The sequence below is a fragment of the Arachis stenosperma genome, chromosome 7, assembly GCF_014773155.1.
Source record: "Arachis stenosperma cultivar V10309 chromosome 7, arast.V10309.gnm1.PFL2, whole genome shotgun sequence".
Classification (NCBI taxonomy): Eukaryota; Viridiplantae; Streptophyta; class Magnoliopsida; order Fabales; family Fabaceae; genus Arachis; species Arachis stenosperma.
In genome coordinates, this window is record NC_080383.1 from 68078331 (window position 1) to 68082243 (window position 3913).

Consider the following 3913-nt stretch of genomic DNA (forward strand, 5'->3'; position numbering starts at 1 on the left):
CTCTTCAGAGGAAGAATACTCATCAGAGCTCATGAATGGCAGAAGTAAATCTAACAAAATCTCTATGGTCTCAGTGTGAGCCTCAGATTCCCATGGTTCCTCATTAGGGAACTCATTGGAGGTCAGTGGACGTCCATTGAGGTCTTCCTCAGTGGCGTTCACTGCCTCTTCATCCTCTCCAAGTTCGGTCATGTGGATGGCCTTGCACTCCTCTTTTGGATTTTCTTCTGTATTGTTTGGAAGAGTACTAGGGGGAGTTCAGTAATTTTCTTGCTCAGCTGACCCACTTGTGCCTCCAAATTCCTAATGGAGGACCTTGTTTCAGTCATGAAACCTTGAGTGGTTTTGATTAGATCAGAGACCATGGTTGCTAAGTCAGAGTGGCTCTGCTTAGAATTCTCTGTCTGTTGCTGAGAAGATGATGGAAAAGGTTTGCCATTGCTAAACCTATTTCTTCCACCATTATTATTGTTGAAACCTTGTTGAGGTCTCTGTTGATCCTTCCATGAGAGATTTGGATGATTTCTCCATGAAGAATTATAGGTGTTTCCATAGGGTTCTCCCATGTAATTCACCTCTTTCATTGAAGGGTTCTCAGGATCATAAGCTTCTTCTTCAGATGAAGCATCCTTAGTACTGCCTGGTGCATTTTGCATTCCAGACAGACTTTGAGAAATCAAATTGACTTGCTGAGTCAATATTTTGTTCTGAACCAATATGGCATTCAGAGTATCAATCTCAAGAACTCCTTTCTTTTGATTTGTCCCATTGTTCACAGGATTCCTTTCAGAAGTGTACATGAATTGGTTATTTGCAACTATTTCAATTAGTTCTTGAGCTTCTGTAGGCATCTTCTTCAGATGAAGAGATCCTCCATCAGAGCTATCCAAAGACATCTTGGACAGTTCAGACAGACCATCATAGAAAATACCTATGATGCTCCATTCAGAAAGCATGTCAGAGGGACACTTTCTGATTAATTGTTTGTATCTCTCCCAAGCTTCATAGAGGGATTCTCCTTCCTTCTGTCTGAAGGTTTGGACTTCCACTCTAAGCTTACTCAATTTTTGAGGTGGAAAGAACTTTGCCAAGAAGGCATTGACTAGCTTTTCCCAAGAGTTCAGGCTTTCTTTAGGTTGTGAATCCAACCATATTCTAGCTCTATCTCTTACAGCAAAAGGGAATAGCATAAGTCTGTAGACCTCAGGGTCAACCCCATTAGTCTTGACAGTGTCACAGATTTGCAAGAATTCAGCTAAAAACTGATGAGGATCTTCTAATGGAAGTCCATGGAACTTGCAATTCTGTTGCATTAGAGAAACTAATTGAGGCTTAAGCTCAAAGTTGTTTGCTCCAATGGCAGGGATAGAGATGCTTCTCCCATAGAAGTCGGGAGTAGGTGCAGTAAAGTCACCCAGCATCTTCCTTGCATTGTTGGCATTGTTGTTGTTTTCGGCTGTCATGGGTTCTTCTTCTTTGAAGATTTCTGTTAGGTCCTCTACAGAGAGTTGTGCCTTAGCTTCTCTTAGCTTTTGCTTCAAGGTCCTTTCAGGTTCAGGGTCAGCCTCAACAAGAATGCTTTTGTCTTTGCTCCTGCTCATATGAAAGAGAAGAGAACAAGAAAATATGGAATCCTCTATGTCACAGTACAGAGATTCCTTGAGGTGTCAGAGGAAAAGAAAAATAGAAGGAAGAAGTATAGAATTCGAACTTATCAAGAAAGATGGAGTTCGAATTGTGCATTAAGGAATAGTGTTAGTCCATAAATAGAAAGATGTGAGAAGAGGGGAAGAAATTTTCGAAAATAATTTAAAAAGATTTTAAAAACATTTTGAAAAACTTGAATTGATTTTTGAAAACTAAGAGTGGGAAAGAAATAAAGTGATTTTTGAAAAAGATTTGAAATTAGAAATCAAAAAGATATGATTGAAAACTATTTTGAAAAAGATGTGATTAAAAAGATATGAGTTAAAAGTTATGGTTTTAAAAAGATGTGATTGAGAAGATATGATTTGAAAAACAATTTAAAAATATTTGATTTTGAAAATTAATGACTTGGCTAACAAGAAAAGATATGATTCAAACATTAAACCTTTCTCAACAGAAAAGGTAACATACTTGAAATGTTGAATCAAATCATTAATTGATAGCAAGTATTTTTGAAAATGGAAAGAAATTGATTTTAAAAAGATATGATTGAAAAGATATGATTTGAAAAAGATTTGATTTTGAAAAATTTTGAAAACTTGAAAAAAATTTGAATTAAAAACAGAATCTTCCCTCTTGTGCTATCCTGGCGTTAAATGCCCAGAATGGTGCACATTCTGGCGTTTAACGCCCAAAACATTACCCTTTTGGGCGTTAAACGCCCAGCCAGGCACCCTGGCTGGCGTTTAAACGCCAGTTTGCCTTCTTCACTGGGCGTTTTGAACGCCCAGCTTTTTCTGTATAATTCCTCTGCTGTATGTTCTGAATCTTCAATTCTCTGTATTATTGACTTGAAAAGACACAAATTAAAAAATATTTTTGGATTTTTAATAATGAGGAATAATCAAAATGCAACTAAAATCAAATAAACAATGCATGCAAGACACCAAACTTAGCAGTTTGTACACTACTGACACTAACAAAATGAGAATGCATATGAAAAACAACAAAACACTCAAGTCAAGAGAATTTAAAGATCAGAGCAAGGAAATCATCAAGAACATCTTGAAGATCACTTAAGACACATGAATGAATGCAAGAAGAACAGAAACATGCAATTGACACCAAACTTAACATGAGACTCTAGACTCAACAAGAAACATCAAATATTTTTTGTTTTTATGATTTTGTAATTTTTTTGGATTTTTCAAAAATTAAGTGGAAAAGAAAATAAAGGTATCAAAATTCTTAATGAGAATTCCAGGAATCATGCAATGTTAGTCTAAAGCTTTAGTCTAAAGGAATTAGACATGGCTAGCCAAGCTTCAGCAGGACATTGCATTCAAGAGCTAAATTGATGAGAATCAATCAGCTTTGGTGATGACAAGAACATCACCTTGAAACAATAGAATTCATTCTTAAGAACTCTGAAGATAAATACCTAATCTAAGCAACAAGATGAACCGTTAGTTATCCAAACTCAACAATCCCCGGCAACGGCGCCAAAAACTTGGTGCACGAAATTGTGATCACTACTTTTCACAGCTCAAATAATCCCCGGTAATGAATCCAAAAACTTGGTGCTCAATACCATGGTATAAACACAACTTCGCACAACTAACCAGCAAGTGCACTGTGTCATCCAAGTAATAAACCTTACGCGAGTAAGGGTCGATCCCACGGAGATTGTTGGTATGAAGCAAGCTATGGTCACCTTGTAAATCTCAGTCAGGCAGATTCAAATGGTTATGGATGATATATGAATAACGCATAAAGATAAAGATAGAGATACTTATGTAATTCATTGGTGAGAACTTCAGATAAGCGAATGGAGATGCTTTGTCCCTTCCGTCTCTCTGCTTTCCTACTGTCTTCATCCAATCCTTCTTACTCCTTTCCATGGCAAGCTGTATGTTGGGCATCACCGTTGTCAGTGGCTACAGTCCCATCCTCTCAGTGAAAATGTTCAACGCACCCTGTCACGGCACGGCTATTCATCTGTCGGTTCTCAATCAGGTTGGAATAGAATCCAGTGATTCTTTGCGTCTGTCACTAACGCCCAGCCTTCAGGAGTTTGAAGCTCGTCACAGTCATTCAATCATTGAATCCTACTCAGAATACCACAGACAAGGTTTTGACCTTCCGGATTCTCTTGAATGCCGCCATCAATTCTAGCTTATACCACGAAGATTCCGATTAAAGAATCCAAGAGATAAACATTCAAGCCTTGTTTGCTTGTAGAACGGGAGTGGTTGTCAGGCACGCG

At 37.8% G+C, this 3913-nt stretch overlaps 1 non-coding gene across 1 annotated transcript; it reads left to right on the plus strand.

The window, feature by feature from the left end:
* The first annotated feature begins 950 nt into the window (after window positions 1-950).
* On the plus strand, window positions 951-1058 carry LOC130942621 (small nucleolar RNA R71). Its single transcript, XR_009071187.1, has one exon. It is a non-coding gene; the product is annotated as a small nucleolar RNA R71 (small nucleolar RNA).
* Window positions 1059-3913: the final 2855 nt, after the last annotated feature.